This window comes from Saccopteryx bilineata, chromosome 2 (assembly GCF_036850765.1).
Source record: "Saccopteryx bilineata isolate mSacBil1 chromosome 2, mSacBil1_pri_phased_curated, whole genome shotgun sequence".
In the NCBI taxonomy this organism is placed as follows: domain Eukaryota; kingdom Metazoa; phylum Chordata; class Mammalia; order Chiroptera; family Emballonuridae; genus Saccopteryx; species Saccopteryx bilineata.
In genome coordinates, this window is record NC_089491.1 from 151,807,179 (window position 1) to 151,830,043 (window position 22,865).

Here is a 22,865-nt window from a genome sequence, read left to right on the forward strand (position 1 = left end):
CAAAGAAGTGATAGATACAGGAATTCCAAACTTGCCCTCTTGATGTTCTGCTTATCTGTCAGACCTCACCCTTACTGGACTATCGCCCCTAAGACAGAGGAATTCCAGAAAGCTGATCAACCTGCCCCAAGAAGAAGCATTCCAGAAAGCTGAAATCCTAAAACCGTAAAAGGGAACATACCAGAACTTTTGCCTCAGTATCCCCTCAGGCTCTCCCAAACACTATGTAACTCACCCCTAGTCTGTAACTGGTGCTCTTCTCCCTGGGAGAAGTGCCCAGCAGGGTTCCTTTCTTCCTTTCAATAAAGCCTGTTACTCTGGTCTTTCGGACTCCCGAATTCCTCATGGATTCCAACATTTGGTGCCGAAATTTTTTCCCTCCTACCCGGAGACCAGGTATACAAGAACACCCGAGGAAAGACACCTCTCCAACCAGTTTGGATGGGACCCCACACAGTCATCCTGAGTACTCCAACAGCTGTAAAAATATATAGAGAGATACCCATTGGGCTCACCTCTCTCATATCAAACCCTATATCAGCAAACCTCCTAAATCCTATCTTTCAACCTCTACAGGTCCCCTAACCCTAAAGCTCTCCCATGTCCCTGAAGAACTAGGAGAATGAATAGCATTCACCTCCTAATGCTTCTCAGTCTTTTTACCCCTCACATAGTAAGGGGACAAGATCGCTGGGTCTTCTTGGCTGAAGAAGAGCTTACAAATGGACATGAAACATTTCTTTTAGCTCAAGCTAACTGCTCTCTCCAGGGTTGCCAGGAAAGAATATCTTTAACTTTACCATGGAAGAACTTTCACCCCCCACCCCGCTATATAGCCCACCTTATCTCTGCAGTCCTGATCTCCAAACTAAACCCAGTTGTAAAGATAAGTGCACTGATGGTCAGTTCTTTAAAGATTGTCTCTCTCTTCAGTTGACCGCCTCCACTAATCCTTGGATCTTGATATCTGGGATCCCTGGGATAATAAGTGGGTAAAACCATATTTAATATATCTCTATTTGTCAAACTTTGGTCTTCCAGACAGAAAACTCAAAATATATTGAAAATGGGTAAGGGAAAAATCCCCCTCCAAGGTTCTCGAAGAATTAACCTATTCTATCCTTACCTATGAAGATGAACTTAAAACTCCAGCATCTAATCCCTACTCTCAACCTTTTTCATGGATAGGACTCATCAAACAGGGCGTCTAAGCCCTGGCCGGTTGGCTCAGCGGTAGAGCGTCGGCCTAGCGTGCGGAGGACCCGGGTTCGATTCCCGGCCAGGGCACACAGGAGAAGCGCCCATTTGCTTCTCCACCCCTCCGCCGCGCTTTCCCTCTCTGTCTCTCTCTTCCCCTCCCACAGCCAAGGCTCCATTGGAGCAAAGATGGCCCGGGCGCTGGGGATGGCTCTGTGGCCTCTGCCTCAGGCGCTAGAGTGGCTCTGGTCGCAACATGGCGACGCCCAGGATGGGCAGAGCATCGCCCCCTGGTGGGCAGAGCTTGGCCCCTGGTGGGCGTGCCGGGTGGATCCCGGTCGGGCGCATGCGGGAGTCTGTCTGTCTCTCCCTGTTTCCAGCTTCAGAAAAATGAAAACAAACAAACAAACAAAAAAAAAAACAACAAAAAAACAACAACAGGGCGTCCAAGTTCTCAACCTCACTTCTGTATATAACATTTCTCACTGCTTTCTCTGCGCCTTCCTTAATAAGCCTCCCATCACTGCGGTTCCTTTAACCTATCCACTCAACATCACCAAAAATCCAGACCCTTTTTCTCTTTCTGGAGTTCCTCTCTTCCAAGAAGACCCCACCTCAACCCTCTCAATTTGCTACATCAATCGGCCTACCCTGTTATGCAATAAGACTATCCCAATCAAAACTTCTCTAACCAGCCCTAACAGAACTCATTTCTGGTGCAATAGAACCATTCTAAAAACCTTAAACGCCTCTTCCCCCCTCCCTTGTGTCCTGGTAATAGTTGCGCCACAACTAACATATTATGGAGAGGAAGAATTTTCAAACCAGCTGAGAACAAGCAGGAATAAACAAGCTGCCTTCCTCCTGGTTCTCCTTGGCCTTACCCTTGCCACCTCTATAACAGCTATAGGGATAGGCGGGGCTGGCTTAGGCCATAGTATGTGGACTACTAACCAACTAAAGGCAGACCTAGAACAGGCCCTTGATAATTTAGCCACCTCTCTAGCCTCTCTCCAAAGACAACTGACCTCCCTAGCTCAAGTCACCCTACAAAACTGAAGGGCTTTAGATCTACTAACAGCCAAGAAAGGCGGTAATTGTCTCTTTTTACAGGAACAGTGTTGCTATTACATCAATGAGTCTGGCCTGGTCGAGGAAAATATCAACTCTCTCTGAAAATTTCAGAAACGAATCTGCAGTGGTCAGGCTGATACCTGACCACTCAGAACAATGGTGGAAAAACCCCTTGTTCTCCATGCTAGCACCAATTATAGGACCAATCCTAATTCTGTGCCTAATTTTAATGCTTGTCCCCTTCTTTATCAAATTCCTACAGGCCTGGATGAGAGAATTCTCTAGGATTACCTACAATCAAATGCTCCTACACTCCTGTAGAGCCAGTAGCCAGGGCCAGGGCCAGGGCCAGGGCCAACATCAGAGCAGCCCAGCCCATGCAGGTTCACATTGGATTCGGACAGTCGGTAAAGAAACAACGGAGCCAAAAGCTGATGGGCCATAATCTTTAATCCTAGCTTGCACTCGGCGGGCAAGCAAAAAACACACACTGGGCTCCAAAACCCACTCACATTCAGTGCTCACAAAGCTACTGACTTATCCGAGTTTCCTAGAATCAAAGGTTTCTAGCTCACCAGCCTTATTCTCCTCAGTTCCCCATCTCCTTCCTTATCCCAGATACAAACTGCACAAACTGGCATCTCACTCAGCACCCCGCCATCTTGGCTGCTTCTCCTGGCCTCCTCCACGTGGCCTCCTTCTGCTCTCTGCTCTGCTCTCTCCTCTAATGATAATCAGGAACCAAGAGTGCAAGCTCCCGCTCCGTCCCCATATTATAGTGTAGAAATTCAAACCCTTAATCCAATATACAAAATAGGGAAGTCTCTAATACAAAGTCACTTCTCTGAGGCATGATTGGATTGTACCCCCCCACATTAAAACGGGTGGGAAAGGCTTAATCCCAAAACCAAGCCCCAGGCTACAGGGATTCTGCCTGCCCACAGAGACACACATTAATATCACCTGGGCAACAGCCTCCATGTGGGCAGCGCCACTTTAACAAAGTGAGGATAATACATTTTATCTGCCCAACAACTCCTATCCCCAATACCCCAAGGAGAACTTCACGAGGAAAATATCAAGTAGGCAGGGATGACAGCAGGAAGAAGCTGCTCCTCAGCTTGAGAAGTTCCCTCCTGAATGTTCTCCAAATCCCCTTCCTTTTAACCACACATATTCAGTCCTTCTAAAAACTTACACCAACAGGTTCCCTGTCTCTAAAAATCTCCACATGTCCTCCCATTCGAGAGGAACCAGACCAGCACGTCTCATGAGGCTCATCCAGGAGACCATGTGTCACCATGTCACTCTGTCCACTTGGCACTCACAGCAAACAACTAACAATTATTACCTTGCAAAATTTTTTTACTTCCTCACTCAGGTTTTCGGAGACATCACCTGGTTCAAACCTTCCAGCAGGGAAATTGACGACCTCCTTAACTGGATGAGGGACTTGGCTTGGCAAGGTTCTTTTCTTGAGTTCTCTCCAGAAGAAGCAATAATTTTCTAATTTTTCTCCTCTTTCTCCTCATCACCCCTCACAGTATATTATAAAATTAATAACTGCCTTTCTTTTATATGTAACCACAGAGTTGAGAAATGATAGATACAGGAATTCCAAATTGCCCTCTTGATGTTCTGCTTATCTGTCAGACCTCACCCTTACTGGACTATCGCCCCTAAGACAGAGGAATTCCAGAAAGCTGATCAACCTGCCCCAAGAAGAAGCATTCCAGAAAGCTGAAATCCTAAAACCGTAAAAGGGAACATACCAGAACTTTTGCCTCAGTATCCCCTCAGGCTCTCCCAAACACTATGTAACTCACCCCTAGTCTGTAACCGGTGCTCTTCTCCCTGGGAGAAGTGCCCGGCAGGGTTCCTTTCTTCCTTTCAATAAAGCCTGTTACTCTGGTCTTTTGGACTCCCATGGATTCCAACAAGAAGGTGAAGGGATTAGCCAAAAAACATATATACATTGTGGTAAGGTACCTAAAAGCTGCAAAATTAATATTGTTATTTTAAGAGGAAAGGTCAGGCTTTCCTGTCCTGTCCTTCCTTTGGGGAAGGGAGGTAGAAGAATGTAGAAGTTTCCTGACTTACAAGGACAATGGGTCATTTAGTTTTAACTATAGAATAAGGGTTGTTTGAGGAACTTCTTTTCTCTTACAATAAGAGACAGAATTTACATACCATCCTACATTGATTTTGGCTCTTCCTCCATTCCTGGAATCCTGAGAGTAACATACCTCTAGGCAAAGGAGGGAAGATAGACACAGAAAGATTTGTAAATGTCTTTAACTGTGTTACCTTAAAAGTTTTAATATTTCTATGGATTCCCTAAACAAATGTTATAAGCTTGTGCCATGATGTCATGCTCCCCCCAGCCTGTATGTGATCAAGGGTATATAACCAGCCTCTGAGTTGTATTTGGCGCACATGATTTGGGTCTGCAAATGCCCTGTGTTAGTCATATGTGCCAGGATATTAAATAAATCTCCTCCTTTAATAAAACCCTTCAAAATTCTAGACCCACAGAAGTGAGGTATGGGTACTTTACAACATACCTAAAGCACAGATACAGACAGCAGAGTGGACATATGTAAAGCCAGTAGCCACAGCCATCATCACAGCCACCTGGCCCGTGCAGGTTCGCATTTGATTCGGACAGACAGTAATGAAACAACAGAGCCAAGAACTGGTGGGCCATCATCTTTATCCTAGCTTGCACCCAGCGGGCAAGAAATACACACAGTGGGAAAACACTTTGTTGGTCAAATAAGTTTGTAAACATGATATATATGTTTGCTCGCTTGTGACTTATAATGGGTGTGGGGGACAGGCTATAAGCAGGCCAGGTTGTTGTAGCCTGAGGTTTGGTTTTGGGACTAAGCTTTTCCCCACACCCTTGACTGATTGTATGATCTGGGTGGTGCACTCTCATGAGAAATCCAATTATGCCTTGGATAAGTGACTTTGTATCGGAGACTTCCTTGTTTGTATATTGGATTAAGGGATTTTGGTTTTCTACACTATAAAGTGGGACAGACCAGGAGCTCAGACACACAGTTCCTGCTATCACAATTGCAGGGGCTCCCCTGATCCCTTGCCCTTCATGGGAAGAGCTGGTTTTCTGCTTTTCCCTTGTCTTCTTTTGTGGTTTGCCTGTCTTGGTGAGACACCAATAAATAGGATGGCTCCCCATCCTCTGACTCCGCCATTTCTTTATCGTCTGCCCGAATCCAATGGGAACCTGCATGTGAATGGTCACGATGACGGCTCCTGGCCTTACACACTTCCCTTTCCATTCAGGGCCCCAAAACCACTGACTTACCCAAGTTTCCTAGTATCAAAGTTTTCTACCTCACCAGACTTATTCACCTCTGTTCCCCATTTCCTTCTCTCTGCACAAACTCTGCACAAACTGGCTTCTCCTTCAGCATTCCGCCATCTTGGTTGCTTCTCCTCTCCTCCACATGGCCTTTTTCTGTTCTCCTCTCTAATGCTAATCTCAGGAACCAAAAGAGAGAGCAAGCCCCAGTCTGCCCCATTTTATAGTGTAGAAATCAAAACCTTTAGTCCAATATACAAACAAGGAAGTCTCTGATACAAAGTCACTTATCTGAGGCATAATGGGATTCCTCATGAGAGTGCACCACCCTATCATGCAACAGTCAAGGGTGTGGGGAAAAGCTTAGTCTTAAAACTAAGCCTTCGGCTATAATGACTTTGCCGACTTACAGCCTGTCCCCCACACCCAATGCAAACTATAAGTGAGTGTTGGGCAGATAAAATGTATTATGCTCACTTTGTTAAAGAGGCCATTGCCCAGGTGATATTAATGTGTGTTGAGAATTGTAGCCTGAGGATTGGTTTTGGGATTAAGCCTTTCCCACCCTTTTTGATGTAGGGTGGTACAATCCAATCATGCCTCAGAGGTGACTTTGTATTAGAGACTTTCCTACTTTGTATATTGGATTAGAGGTTGTGAAGCTACAGTATAAAGTGGGGGCAAACGGGAGTTTGTGTTCTTGGTTCCTGAGATTATCATTAGAGGAGAGAGCAGAGCAGAGAGCAGAAGGAGGCCACGTGGAGGAGGCCAGGAGAAGCAGCCAAGATGGTGGAGTGCTGAGTGAGATGCCAATTTGTGTAGAGTTTGTATTTGGGAGAAGGAAGGAGATGGGGAACAGAGGTGAATAAGTCTGGTGAGCTAGAAACCTTTGATTCTAGGAAACTCGGATAAATCAGTAGCTTTGTGAGCACTGAGTGTGACTGGGTTTTGGAGCCCAGTGTGTATTTTTACTTGCCCGCCGGGTGCAAGCTAAAATTAAAGACTATGGCCCACCGGTTTTTGGCTCCATGGTTTCTTTACCGACTGTCCGAATCCAATGCGAACCTGCATGGGCTGGGCTGCTGTGATAGTGGCCCTGGCCTTGCCTCCTGGCTTTACAGTGAGCAAACATATATATTATATTTACAAACTTATTTGACCAACACCGTAGCTAGAGGGAGAAAGAAGGGTTGGAGGAACAGGGAGGAGGGCAAAGGGGGGAGAACGTGGGCAGAAAGAGGCTTTGCTTGGGGTGGGGGTTGGTGGGGCACGATGGGGTGTATAGATGGTGTTATATTGAGTGTAAAGCCAGGAGCCACAGCCAGAGCCACCATCAGAGCAGCCCAGCCCATGCAGGTTCGCATTGGATTCGGACAGTCGGTAAAGAAACCATGGAGCCAAAAACTGGTGGGCCATAGCCTTTAAATCCTAGCTTGCACCCGGCGGGCAAGTAAAAATACACACTGGGCTCCAAAACCCAGTCACACTCAGTGCTCACAAAGCCACTGACTTATCCGAGTTTCCTAGAATCAAAGGTTTCTAGCTCACCAGCCTTATTCTCCTCAGTTCCCCATCTCCTTCCTTATCCCAGATACAAACTGCACAAACTGGCATCTCACTCAGCACTCCGCCATCTTGGCTGCTTCTCCTGGCCTTCTCCACGTGGCCTCCTCCCGCTGCTGGCTCTATTCTCTCTGCTCTCTCATGCTAACCTCAGGAACCAAGAGCGCAAGCTCCCGCTCCGACCCCATTTTATAGTGTAGAAATCCAAACCCTTAATCCAATATACATAATAGGGAAGTCTCTAATACAAAGTCACTTCTCTGAGGCATGATTGGATTGTACCACCCCACATCAAAAAAGGGTGGGAAAGACTTAATCCCAAAACCAAGCCTCAGGCTACAACAATTCTCAACACATTAATATCACCTGGGCAATGGCCTCTTTAACAAAGTGAGCATAATACATTTTATCTGCCCAACATTGAGTTATACACATGAAACCTGTATGGTTTGGCAAACCATGTCAACCGAAAGAATTAGAAAAATAAATTTAAAAGACTAATAAACATGATTTTCTCCCTACTATGCCCTAGACAACAAATAATTGGAAATTATCTCTTTATTAATAGTAATTATATAAATAAATGTTGGCATAACCATAAAATAAACTTCTATGCAATATTTAAAATTATGATATAAACAAGCAAACAAAGAGTAGAGTCTGAGGGTCCATCCCGTCTAGCGGTTCTACTGCAAGGCAGCAGTCCGACCCTGAGCCAGCCCTGCAAGCGCACTGGTGCAAAAAGAGAGAACGCGCTCAAGTCCCGCGTGAGCACGCACAATGGCCTGGCAACATGGCAGCTGTATGCTCCTCTTGGGGTTGATATTATCCCAGAAAACTCTGATTTTAAATTCACTGACATCCCTCTGATTCCTCACAGGCCTGGCCTGAAGTGAGGATGTCCTGCCTTGAAAGAGGGCGAGGTGGTGCCCATGCTGTGATAGAGGAGAGAAGAAATGAAAAAGACCAGACTCCTGTGTAAGCCAAACCAGAGGCTGTTAGGAAGGGGTTGGAGGGGCTGGGGGGAGGGGGGATCTTCAGGGGTGGGGCTGCTGTGTAATTGACAGGCAAGAAAGCAATGCAACCAGGAAAATGAGGGTGGGGTCTGTGGTTTGAACTGGAGCGCTGCTTTGGAGTAATAGCTAACACGCACCGGGCACATCACTAGCCCATCTGTGCTAACTGCTTTTTATAAATTAGCTTATTTAGTGGTCACTGCAACCTTATGAGTGATAGCTAAAATGGTTACGCAGCCACTATGTTAGGAATAATGCAGGACTGCCTGACCAGGCGGTGGCGCAGTGGATAGAATGTAGGACTGGGATGTGGAAGGACCCAGGTTCGAGACCCCGAGCTTGTCAGCTTGAGTGCGGACTCATCTGGTTTGACTAAAAGCTACCAGCTTTGACCCAAGGTCGCTGGCTCCAGCAAGGGGTTACTCGCTCTGCTGAAGGCCCGCAGTCAAGGCACATGTGAGAAAGCAATCAATGAACAACTAAGGTGTTACAACACTCAACGAAAAACTAATGATTGATGCTTCTCATCTCTCTCCGTTCCTGTCTGTCTGTCCCTATCTATCCCTCTCTCTGACTCTCTGTGTCTGTAAAAAAAAAAAAGAAGAAGAAGAATGCAGGCCTGAAAGAGGAAGAAAGACTTGCTTACTCAGTAATCCAGCTCAGATCTCCTTTGCAGCTGGATGCTGATAAGGGATAACTGGATGAGGATTCACAATTTTGTCGCCACTCCCAACCACAAACAAGAAGCTATCTTGCAGGTGCCTTTGCCCAAGGCGCTTTGACAAATTCATATAACTCCTGCTCCATCCCTCCCTCGGGGCTGACACCCTTTGCTGGCCTCAGCCTGCCTGCATCCAGGCATTTTTAAAATTAATTTTCTTTTTGGAACACACTAGCCTTGTGTTTTTGGTTCAGCCTGCGGTTTCTTCCTTTCAATGACTATGCACTTTTACCCATCTCTGCTTTACACGAGGAAACTGAGCATTAGGGCTATTAACTAAGGCGGGAATACAGCTCAGAACCCACACTGTGTCATGGTGTGGGAGCAGTTAGGGCCCTTGCAGGAAGTTCATGTGGTGCCTTGGTCAACATACAGATTTCAAATTGGTTTTAGGTCAATTGCCTTTAAACTTTTTTTTTTCGCTTTTTTTTCGCCTTTAAACTTTTTTGATTATATTTTCTATTACAACCCTGAACACACATACACACACACACACACACACACACACACACACACACTCTAAATTGACAGAAATATCAATTATAGAACTTGTTAGGCAGATAAAATATATTATGCTCACTTTGTTAAAGATGGCGCTGCCCACGTGGAGGCCGTCACCCAGGTGATATTAATGTGTGTTGGGGGCTGGCTGTGGGCAGGTAGAATCCTTGTAGCCTGGGGCTTGGTTTTGGGATTAAGACTTTCCCACCTTTTTTGATGTGGTGTGGTACAATCCCATCTTGACTCAGATAGGTGACTTTGTATTAGAGACTTACCTATTGTGTATATTGGATTAAAGGTTTGGATTTCTACACTATAAAATAGGGGCAGAATAGGAGCTTGCTCTCTCTCGGTTCCTGAGATTAGTATTAGAGAGGAGAGAGCAGAGAGAGGCCACATGGAGGAGGCCAGGAGAAGCAGCCAAGATGGCAGAGTGTTGAGTGAGAAGCCAGTTTGTGCAGTTTGTGCAGGGAGAAGGAAGGAGATGGGGAACAGAGGTGAATAAGTCTGGTGAGCTAGAAACCTTTGATTCTAGAAAACTCGGATAAGTCAGTAGCTTTGTGAGCACTGAATGTGAGTGGGTTTTGGAGCCCAGTGTGTGTTTTACTTGCCCGCCGGGCGCATGCTAGGATTAAAGAAGATGGCTCATCAGTTTTTGGCTCCGTTGTTTCTTTACCGACTGTCCGAATCCAATGCGAACCTGCATGGGCCGGGCTGCTTTGATAGGGGCAGCCCTGGCTACTGGCTTTACAGAACTTTTACAAACTAGCACTTAATCCTCCACTTGTAACAGTCTATATTTCTTATTTTATTCTAGTTTATTTTAAAAATCCTGATCGACACTCACTTAATTAATCTTATAACCTGGGTCCTATCCAGAAGTTTGGAGAACATAGCAATAGATAATTTTGAAGGCAGTATGACTAGGTGAAGTGATTCTGATAGACTTCTGTACCCGAGTGGTTCTTTTGGGGCGTGGAGACTTTCAGAAGTATCTCTCTCTCTCTCTTTTTCTATCTGTAATTGGAAAAAAACTTGGGCTTGAGGGATGAACCTTGTAAAGCCAGTAGCCACAGCCACCAACACAGCTGTCTGGCCTGTGCAGGTTTGCATTTGATTTGAACAGACGATAATGAAACAACAGAGCCAAGAACTGGTGGGCCATTAGCTTTAATCCTAGTTTGCACCCGGCAGGCAAGAAATACACATGGTGGGAAAACACTTCGCTTTCCATTCAGGGCTCCCAAAGCCACTGACTTATCTGAATTTCCTAGAATCAAAGGTTTGTACCTCACCAGCCTTATTCACCTCTATTCCCCATCTCCTTCTCTCTGCACAAACTGCACAAACTGGCTTCTCCTTCAGCACTCAGCCATTTTGGCTGCTTCTCTTCTCTTCCACGTGACCTTTCTCTGCTCTGCTCTCTAATGCTAATCTCAGGAACTGAGAGAGAGAAAGCAAGCCCTGGTCTGCCCCATTTTATAGTGTAGAAATCCAAACCTTTAAGTCAATCTACAAATAAGAAAGTCTCTGATACAAAGTCACTTATCTGAGGCATAAATGGGATTCCTCATAAGAGTGCACCACCTCCTATCATGCAACAGTCAAGGGTGTGGGGAAAAGCTTAGTCTTAAAACTAAGCCTTAGGCTATAACCATCCTGCCTGCTTATAGCCTGTCCTCCTCACCCAGTGCAAACTATAAGCGAGCAAACCTATATATCATAATTTCAAACTTATTTGATCAACAAACCTCTACCTGAGTGTAGTTCTAAGTGTGGTTCCCAAAAAGACTTTATGGGTATTCATCAGTTCCAATATCTGCATTTTGTTTCCTTACCTACACCTCTCACACTCTCAACACTCCACCACCTAAGGAATATCTGTTGCTTTTATTTTTATTTTTTTGTTTTTTTTGTTTTTTAATTTTTCTGAAGTTGGAAACGGGGAGGCAGCCAGACAAACTCTCGCATGTGCCCGACTGGGATCCACCCAGCATGCCCACCAGGGGGCGATGCTCTGCCCATCTGGGGCATCACTCTGCTGCAACTAGAGCCATTCTAGTGCCTGAGGCAGAGGCCATAGAGCCATCCTCAGCGCCCGGGCCAACTTTGCTCCAATGGAGCCTTGACTGTGGGAGGGGAAGAGAGAGACAGAGAGGAAGGAGAGGGGGAGGGGTGGAGAAGCAGATGGACGCTTCTCCTATGTGCCCTGGCCGGGAATCAAACCTGGGACTCCTGCATGCCAGGCCAACGCTCTACCACTGAGCCAACAAGCCAGGGCCGCTTTTACTTATTTTTAAAAAGATTTTATTTATTAATTTGAGAGAGAGGGGAGAGAGAGAAAGATGGAGCAGGGGGAGAAGTGGGCAGCATCAATTCATAGTTGCTTTTCCTATGTGCCTTGACTGGGCAAGCCCAGGGTTTTGAACCGGTGACCTCAGTGTTCCAGTCGATGCTGTATCCACTGCGCCACTACAGGTCAGGCAGGAAGCAATACCTGTTGCTTTTAAAGGGAAGATGAAATATGTAAAATTGCTTTATGTCACAGCCTGTGTCTATAAAGAGGCAGCATTTAGGGTGATTTAAACAAACTCCTCTAGCTGTCTATTTCTAAAACACTCCTCAACATGCTTTGAGGACTGCTGACTCAAGCTAAGACTCAGCAGAAGGCTCCTTGCATTTGTAAATAGATCTCTCTTTTAGGACATAGCTGTGCTGTCTTGTGTGGCAGTATCCTAGAGTTTGAAGAATCTTCTTCCATTCAAACAAGAAGGTAATAATATTGCATTCTACTTTGAAGTGTTCAGTTTATAGAATTACTGATTCTGTGCTGTGATATTTATTTCTTGTTCCTTATTGCTCTTCTGCATTTTGCTTTATTCCCATGATTACTAGGAGTGTTTTTGGGCCAAAGCCTGAGTGGAACCATTCCTGCCTGGCACTGTCATCGCAGAGGGATTCCTGAAGGCTGTCACCATAGGACAGATCGGCTGGTTGCTGCTGATGGCCAGCCTCTACATCACGGGGGCTGCCCGCATCCCCGAGCACTTCTTTCCTGGCAAGTGTGACATTTGGGTAAGTCTGATCGGAGGTGACTATTGCATATACATACATATCTCTTAGTGAGTTACGGGCAGACTGGGAAGTGAAATAATGAAAAAAAGTTTTATACTCAAATCAACAGATCTGTATTCTAGTCCTAACTCTCCCTCACTACTTGTGTTTTCTGGATGACAAGCACAGCAATAGCTATATTTATTGAGCATGTGGGGCCCGGCACAGTACTAAGTGAGCACTTCACTCAATGGCTTACCTCATTTAACACATTAGCCCCAGAAGGTATAACAACTGTTATTAATGTCTTCACTTTGCAGCTTAGGAAAGGATGCCTAGGGAGGTTAGAGAGTTGTCCAATGTGCCTGGCTGTGCAGCGGGATAAGCAGAGTTTGGATCAGGCTGGTCTCATACCAGAGTTTGTGCTCCTGTCTACTATACTGTGCTGGCAAGTCCTCTGGTCATTCTGTCTCCGCTTCCTGTTCATGAAATGAGGGCGATGGACCAGATTTTTACCAACGCCCCTTTTGGGGACAGATTTTTACCTAGGTCCTTTTTGATCACCAAATGGAGGATTTGTAATGAGAGCTTGAGTGTATACATGTGTTTGAGTGGGACGGGGGTTAGAGATAACTGGATTGTGGTTAATGGTAAGAGAGGAGAAAAGAGAAAGGGAAAAAATATATTGGAACAAATAGGTGGAAAATTTTATTACAAAAGAACACACATTTCCAACAGTGCAGAATTGGAGTGTTGTTTGATATGAAGTCTGACCTTTGAAATTATCTTCCTTCACCTGTTGTTGATTGTTATAAACTAAGTTGATCATCTAAGTCAGTGGTTCTCAACCTGTGGGTCGCGCCCCGGTGGGGGTTGAACGACCAAAACACAGGGGTCGCCTAAAGCCATCGGAAAATACATATTTATTATACAATACATTTTTTTTTTGTATTTTTCTGAAGCTGGAAACGGGGAGAGACAGTCAGACAGACTCCCGCATGCACCCGACAGGGATCCACCCGGCAAGCCCAGCAGGGGGTGATGCTCTGCCCACCAGGGGGCGATGCTCTGCCCCTCCGGGGTGTCACTCTGTTGCGACCAGAGCCACTCTAGCGCCTGGAGCAGAGGCCAAGGAGCCATCCCCAGCGCCCAGGTCATCTTTGCTCCAATGGAGCCTTGCTGCGGGAGGGGAAGAGAGAGACAGAGAGGAAGGAGAGGGGGAGGGGTGGAGAAGGAGATGGGCGCCTCTCCTGTGTGCCCTGGCCAGGAATCAAACCGGGACCTCTGCATGCCTGGCTGACGCTCTACCACTGAGCCAACCGGCCAGGGCTATACAATACATTTTTAAATAAAATATGTATTTCTGATGGCTTTAGGCGACCCCTGTGTTTTGGTTGTTCGACCCCCGCCGGGGTCGTGACCCACAGGTTGAGAACCGCTAATCTAAGTCTTTTTAAAGTTTTGTTTAGCTATCTGTAAAATAAAGGAAATGTTCATTTAGGCAACCTTTTGGGGTTTAAATTAGCTAATTTATCTCTCTGAGATTGCCTCCTGTAAAGCCAGGTGCCGTGGCCATGCAGATTCTCATCGGATTTGGGCAGACAATAAAGGAACTATAGAGCCAGAGGATGATGGGCCATTTCATTTATTAAAGTCTAGCAACGACGGATGAGCAAGCAGACAGGGAAAACTGCTTCCCCCTCTCTCTCTCAGGACTCCCAAGCAAAAACAGGCTGGGGGAGGGGGGTGGGAATCCCTTCTCCAGCAAACAATGGCCCCTCACAATGGTGGCAGGTTATCCTAGCCTACAATCTGCTGCCCTGAGGGCAAGCACCTGCAGCCTTACATAGGTAGGCTATACACACATGGAGCTGCCCCCTGCTCATGCACCAATCAGACAAAATACAAGCAAGCAAACCTAACACACTTGTTTGTTTAACACGGTCTCTCCTGTTTTTTGTTGCGACACCTTAGTTGTTCATTGATTGCTTTCTCATATGTGCCTTGACCGTGGGCCTTCAGCAGACCGAGTAACCCCTTGCTCGAGCCAGTGACCTTGGGTCCAAGCTGGTGAGCTTTTTGCTCAAGCCAGATGAGCCTGCGCTCAAGTTGGCGACCTCGGTGTCTCAAACCTGGGTCCATTGGCATCCCAGTCCATCACTCTATCCACTGCACCACTGCCTGGTCAGGCTCTCCTGTTTTTTGGAAGAGTTGGTGAAGAACTGGTATTTATTATTTTTTAAATATTTGGTAGAATTTACCATTGTAGTCATCAGGCCTGGGCTTTGTAGGTAGTTTTTTGATGGTTAAATCAATTTTTTCACTTGTTATAGGCCTAGTCAGATTTTCTGTTTCTTTTTGAATCAGTTTCAGTAGTTTGTATTCTAGGAATTTTTACATTTCATCTATTATCTAATTTGTTGGTATATAGTTTTAAATAATAATCCTTTATAATCTTTATTTCTATGATGTTAATAGTATTGCCGCCTCTTTCATTACTGATTTTAATGATTTGAGTCTTCTCTCTTTTTTTCTTGGTCAGTCTAGCTGCAAGTTTGTTATTTTGTTGATATTTTCAAAGAATCAACGTTTGGCTTTGTTGATGTTCTCTATTGCTTTTCTAGGCTCCATGTCATTAATTGCTACATTAATCTATTATTTCTGTCCATACACTTGCTTTGGGTTATTTGCTCTTATATTTTCAGTGTCTTGAAGTGAAAGTTTAGGTTATTAATTTGAAGTCTTTTCTTTTTTTAATATGGACATTTATCGCTATAAACTTCTTTAAGCACTATGTTAGCTGCTTTCTGTAAATTTCAGTGTATTGTGTCTTCATTTTATTAATCTCAAAGTATTCTAATCTTTTCTGTGGGTTTATTTATTTTTTAAAACTTTTATTTATTTATTTATTTATTTATTTATTTTTAGAGAGAGGAGAGAGAGAAGGGGAGGTGGAAGAAGCATCAACTCCCAGATGTGCCTTGACCAGGCAAGCCCAGGATTTCGAATTATTGACCTTAGTGGTCCAGGTCAATGCTTTACCCACTGTGCAACCACAGGTCAGGCTGTGGGTTTATTTTTTATTCTTTTGTTATTTAGATTGTTTTATTTCCACATGTGAATTTTTCATGTTTCTTTCTGTTACAGATTTTTAATTTTATTCCATTTAATTGGGTATAACATACTTTATTTGATTTCAATGCTTTCAAACTTTTTGAAAGTTATCTTATGTCCTAGCACATGATCTTTCCTGAAGAATATTCCATAGGAACTTGACAAGAATATTTACTCTGCTGTTAAAAACTCTAGGTAGGCATTTCGAATGACATCAGAGTAATGGAGGTGTGAGAGACACTCCTGATCTCTCCCCTTGAAATTTTAACAAATTGAACTATACTGCAGCAAAGGAACCTCAGCTGGGCTCACAGATGTGCCTGAAAGATCCATGCACCAAATGGACTAAAGGTGGGATGGGGTGAAAAGGAGCACAGACGATAAAATGCATTCACAGTGGGCTTTGGAGAGGAGAAGAGACAAACCCGGAGTGACTGGGATATTTTTTCTCAGCTGGACTATGAGGAGGAGAAAAGCTCGGGCTCTCTGGATTTTGTCTGAGGAGTACAGGGAGGAAAACTTGGGGTGCCTGGATCTTCCTGTGGGGAGAAGCAGTGAGGCAGAGGGGGAGATAAATCAAAGCAGCAAGAGCCCAGGGTCACAGTCAGTGTTCCTGAGGTCTGCCTGCAACCCACACTCAGCAGACACAGAGAAAGGTAAAGTGCAGCCCCCAGCCTCCCAGATGCCACCTCCTTCATCTCGCAGTATGAAGAGTGGCAGATACAAACCCCACAGCTAGCTTTCCAGAGCCACTCTCTCCCCTGAAGAACAGAAGTGCTCCATGTCTGGTCCCCAGATCTGTTGAGATTGGGAAGGAGAGCCTGGAAACCTGAGATTGCCATTGCTAGAGCCAAAAATCTGTAAAGCTAAAGCTATAAACCTGAAGCCATAAAGCCCTCACAAGATGCCTCACCCACCAAGGCGACTGTTGCCCCACCTACATCGCTGCAACATCAGAACTTCAGCAGACGATAGCCCAGAAACTTCACAGTGAGAAACTGTAATATAGCACACTTACTGGAAGAAACCTCTCAAATCCAAAATTTATTTTCCTTTTTTCTCACTTTTTTCCTTTTATTCTTCTCATTATTTCTTTCTCTTTTGAATTTCATTTTCTTTAATTTTTATATTTTTTATTCTTGTTTTTTGTAGGTGTTTTGTTTCTTGATTTTTTTTGGTTTGTTTTCAATCTTTTTTTTCCCCTGTGTTTTTCTTTTTGTCATAAGTTTTAAAATTTTTATTGCATTTTTAAATTTTAATTTTTAGGTTTTTTTTAAGGGTTATTAACAATACCATTCTCAAATGCCAACAAGGAAGAAGAAATTGAGTACCACGGCTACACAAGACTGAGTGTAAATCAGAAAAAAATTAAAAATCTCCAGAAAAAATTCTCAATCACATGGAAACCTTGGAGTTAAATGATAGAGAACTCAAAATTGAAGTTCTGAAAGTACTCAATGAGATATTAGAAGACACCAATAGGTGGTAGCTTAATGAACTCAGAAAGCGAATTAATGAACAAAACAAATACCTCACCACAAAATTGAAACTTTAAAAACAGAGATGACGCACTCAATACATGAATTGAAGATTGAGGTAGCAACAGAACAAGCCAGATAGAGGAAAGAATCAGTGACATCAAAGACAGGCAACTAGCCTGACCAGGTGGTGGCGCAGTGGATAGAGTGTTGGACTGGGATGCGGAAGGGCCCAGGTTCGAGACCCCAAGGTCGCCAGCTTGAGCGTGGGCTCATCTGGCTTGAGCAAAGAGCTCACCAGCTTAGACCCAAGGTCCCTGGCTCCAGCAGGGGGTTACTCAGTCTGCTGAAGGCCCACAGTCAAGGCACATGTGAGAAAGCAATCAATGAACAACTAAGAAGTCGCAACGTGCAACGAGAAACTGATGATTGATGCTTCTCATCTCTCTCCGTTCTTGTCTGTCTGTCCCTGTCTATCTCTGCCTCTGTAAAAAAAAAAGAAAAGAAAAGAAAAAAAAAGACAGGCAACTAGAGATGCTACAAAGAGAAAAGGACAGAGACTCATGAATTAAAAAAACTAAGAGTGCTCTACAAGAATTGTCGGACTCCATCAGAAAGAGCAATATAAGAATAATGGGGCCTGACCTGTGGTGGCGCAGTGGGATAAAGCATCGACCTGGAACACTGAGGTCGCCGGTTCGAAACCTGGGCTTGCCTGGTCAAGGCGCATATGGGAGTTGATGCTTCCTGCTCCTCCCCCTTCTCTCTCTCTCTGTCTCTCACTCCTCTCTCTCTAAAAAATCAATAAATAAAATATTAAAAAAAAATAAGAAAAAGAATAATGGGTTTATCAGAAGAACAGAGGGAGAAGGAAATGGAGAGCTTATTCAAACAAATAATTGATGAGAATTTCCCAAGCCTATGAAAAGAGTTAGAGCCTTGAATCCAAGAAACAAACAGAATGCCAGCCTACTGCAACCAAAACAAACTGACTACAAGGTTACATCTCTCTGTTCTTCACTGTAGTCACACTTGACAATGCTCATATGTAAGAGAGACCTTTGAGAAGCTTTAATCTCTTCAGAACTTCCTTTTTGTAAAAAAATTATTTTTATTTATTCATTTTAGAGGAGAGAAAGAGAGAGAGAGAGAGAGAGAGAGAGAGAGAGAGAAGGGGGAGGAGTAGGGAACATCAACTCCCATATGTGTCTTGACCAGGCAAGCCTAGGCTTTTGAACTGGCGACCTCAGCATTCCAGGTCGATGCTTGATCCACTGCGCCACTACAGGTCAGGCCAGACTTCCTTTTTTAAATGACATATTTCCTATTTCACTAAATAGAAAAAGAGGTGCACTCCTAAATAATATAACTTTGATGCAGAAACCAAATAGAAAAGGGATTTTTATAGGCCACTCTTACTGAACAAAGGATGCAAAATTCCCAAATCAAAATGGTCAGGAAATCAATCCTGCAATGTGTAAGTAGGAATTATATATACATCATGGTCAAATTGGGTTTACTCCAGGAATGCAGGACTGATCTGACATTAGGAAATCGATATAATTTGTCACATTAACAAAATAAATAAATATAATCATCTCAAGTAGATGCAATAAAACCATCTGATAAATTCAACATCCATAAATGCTTTTACAAAAAATTTTGAGCCTGACCTGTGGTGGTGCAGTGTAGAAAGCATCCACCTGAAACACTGAGGTCGCCGGTTCAAAACCCTGCACTCGTCTTGTCAAGGCACATATGGGAGTTGATGCTTCCTGCTCCTCCCTCCTTTTTCTCTCTCTCTCTGTCACTGTCTCTCCTTTCTAAAAAATGAATAAATAAAAAAATTAAATTTTTTTTTTTAGCAAACTAAGAGTAGAAGGGAACTTTCTAAACTTAATAAAACGTATTTACCAAGATCTAAAGTAAATATATTAATGGTGAATTCTTTGATGTATCTCTATTGTGTGCAATTTTGTTTTTTGTTTTTTGTGTTTTTTTGTTTGTTTGTTTGTTTTGTATTTTTCCGAAGTTGGAAGGGGAGGCCGTCAGACAGACTCATGCATGCGCCTGACTGTGATCCACTTGGCATGCACACCTGGGGGCAATGCTCTGCCCAGCTGGGGCATTGCTCTGTTGCAACCAGAACCATTCTAGTGCCTGAGGCAGAGGCCATGGAGCCGTCCCCAGCGCCCGGGGCCAACTTTGCTCCAGTGGAGCCTCGGCTGCGGGAGGGGAAGAGAGAGACAGAGAGGAAGGAGAGGGGGAGGAGTGGAGAAGCAGATGGGCATTTCTCCTGTGTGCCCTGGCTGGGAATTGAACCTGGGACTGCCGCACACCAGGCCAATGCTCTACCACTGAGCCAACCAGCCAGGGCCTGTGTGCAATTTTGAATGCCCAGAAGTATTGATAACTTTCTTTGTTTCTAAAACTGGTTGTTCTTCACTATCAACTCTTTGTTCTTTTAAAACTATTCTTGCCCTGGCCGGTTTGCTCAGTGATAGAGCATTGGCCTGATGTGTGGATGTCCTGGGTTTGATTCCTGGTCAGGGCACACAGGAGAAGTGCCCATTTGCTTCTCTATCCCTCCCCCTCTCACTTCTCTTTCTCTTCCTCTTCTGCAGCACCATGGCTTTATTGGAGTGAATTGGCCCCAGGTGCCAAGAATGGCTCTATGGCCTCTGCCTCACGTGCTAAAAGGAGCTGGGTTGCTGAGCATTTGAGTAGCGCTCCAGATGGGCATAGCATTGCCCCATAGTGGGCTTTCCAGATAGGGTACATGTGGGAATCTGTCCCTCTGTCTTCCCTCCTCTCACTGAATAAAAGAAAAAAAAATAATAAAATCTATTGTTTTATTTGACTTTGAAACAATATACCTTCTTAGTCTTTCACCTCTCCTAAAGTATTAATTTTGTCTGTTTTTCTCAACAACTGTGTCCAAAAATTTTCTCTTATTATGCTCAGTGCTTCTACTTCAAAAAAAGATGAACATTTCTGTTTCTCAATATGAATAACTGAGATTCAGATCCCAGCTGTGCCTGTGTCCATGAGGGTGGTGTCAGCCTGGCTGCAATGCACCAGTTGTACTTCACCAATGGAAGACATTAAATCTTGAAAATGATTGTAATCAGTTCTGTGTTAAAATGTTCCTTAGTATTTTTCTACACATACAGACTGGTATAAGCTTGTAACTGTAGGAGTCTTAGAGATTAATTTTATGTGATACATACCAAGTAACAATGAGGCTCTGTTATGTGGTGTACACCCTGGTGGAGAACAGGAGCAACAGAGATGAGTTGAGAAACAGACAGTGAGCAAGAGAAACTTTCTAGGAGCAGTTATATGGGTTGTGGCCTACTGTTCTCACATTCAAAGAGCTAGCCAATGAGCCTTGTTTATTGGCCACCGTTATTCACCATTAGGAATTATACATTGTTTCATATTTAAATAAATCACATTTAAATATACCATATTTAAATAAGACCACATTTTCATAAATTACAATGTATCATTAAATAAAACGCCTTACTTATTTAAAGTTACTATTTTCATTTTCCACTATGCTTTAGTAAAGTGGTAAACCCAAAATTTATTTTCTTAGTTTTCCCCAAAGACAGCTAAATATACTTAGCACTATCTAGTTATAAAACAGAACCTTATCTTGCCCGCCGGGTGCAAGCTAGGATTAAAGATGATGGCCCACCAAAAAAACAAAAACAAAACAAAAAACAGAACCTTATCTTATTTGGAGATTGTTGGAATAAATATTGCCCCATTGAATTGAAATGCTTAATTAAGTAGGCTATTTTTTTGTGTGTTCAGAAAAACATATGTGCTATCAAAGTATATCATATTCTTCTTCTTTTTTTTTTCTGTATTTTTCTGAAGTTGGAAACTGGGAGGCAGCCAGACAAACTCTCGCATGTGCCCGACTGGGATACACCCAGCATGCCCACCAGGGGGCGATGCTCTGCCCATCTGGGGCGTCGCTCTGCTGCAACCAGAGCCATTCTAGTGCCTGAGACAGAGGCCATAGAGCCATCCTCAGCGCCCGGGCCAACTTTGCTCCAATGGAGCCTTGACTGTGGGAGGGGAAGAGAGAGACAGAGAGGAAGGAGAGGGGGAGGGGTGGAGAAGCAGATGGGAGCTTCTCCTGTGTGCCCTGGCCGGGAATCGAACCGGGACTTCTGCACGCCAGGCCGACGCTCTACCTCTGAGCCAACCGGCCAGGGCCTGTATCATATTCTAATATTAGATCAATACAGAAAATTTCTTTTTACTGGATTGATTTTTAAAGATAATGTCTTAATAAATTTAATATTCTAGTTACCTAAAAGTTATAACCTGATTTAAAACTAACCAGTTTTCAAAGAATATAATAAAATATTCACAGCACTAAAACTGAGAAACTTAATCATTAATGACTGAGGAAGCAACTCAGAATCTTGGAGTGCTTCATTTTATAATGAACCTCACTTACTATACAGTAAAACTGAAAATTCTAGTTATTTGAACTGATCACATGGATTATGAGTAAGCCTTTTATGTTGTAAAAGTCATGAAAGCTGTATCCTATATGCTCATGTATTTTCTCACAATCCTTTTCACCCCTGTCACAGGCATTATAGAAAAGAATGGTCAAAACCTACCTTTCTTAACTGGAACGTAGACATAAAAATTACTCTGATTATGCCAAACTAGAGTTACTCAAAGAAAGATTTGTGGACCACTTGTCTTAGAATCGATCATCTGAGGTCCTTGTTTTCTGCATCCTTCAGCAGACTGGCTGACAAGCTCTCCAGGTAATTGCCAGATGGCTTCTGGATCTGAGCTACCAGCCTAGGGAGAATGGTCAGGGCTGCACCAAAAGAATTCCTCCTATGAATGTTGATACTGGGAAAAAAAGTGACAAAGATTGAAATGGGTGTGCTACTTCCCACAAAGTAAAAGAACAGGAAATAATAGGTTCTGCTGCCAGACCAAAGGAATTTTAGAGGCAAAGTTGGAAATAGTACAAAGCTATTTCATTCATTTTTATAACAATCTTGCTTACTTAATGTGTAGGTTTTCCAATGTAGTTTGCTTTATTGATGTGAAGTAACACAAAGTTAGCTGAGCATCATTTTATTCATTTGGAAAATATTTTCACTGTTTTAATGTTTTGCTTTTACTTCAAACACTATATGTTTGAAGAGACAAGTATATGTCTTTAGAATTTTTTTGCACTAAATATCTTTGAGTTCTCACAGCTTTGTGATGTAGTTACATATGTTCATTAAAATGAGCAAATTTTACTTGTAGTTCTAGTTGTTACTATTACCATTGGGAGCAGAAATAATGGTTTTTTAGAAGTAATTAGTTTGATTTTTATTTCATTTTATGCCACATAGTTTTATTTAGTCTCTTTACTTTCTCTATGAGAGTTGAAACATATAAATTCTTTCTTAACCATCTTTCTCCTCCTTTCAGCCTCGCCCTCTCTCACCCCCCAGTTTAAAGTGCCATCAGCAGCATTTATTAAGCATGCGTTTCACTATGGGGAGCTGGCAAAAGGTGAATCTTGCCTCATTTTCAAAGTTCTCTATTGCTGTTGAGAGTTCAGTCAGTATCCAAGTCCTATCAAATCTTTCTCCATATCTTCACTACTCAAAAATGTGCAATACTTCCTTTTGCCCAGGGGAAGGCTTCAGTAAGCCACAGGCTAATGATGAAGGTTGGCCTTACTTTCTCCACTTTTCTTCTCCAGCATGCTCCCTGGGGGTGGAGGCTGAGGGCGTTTTGTGGTGCCTGCTTCACTGTGTGCTGTTGTTGGGTACGGT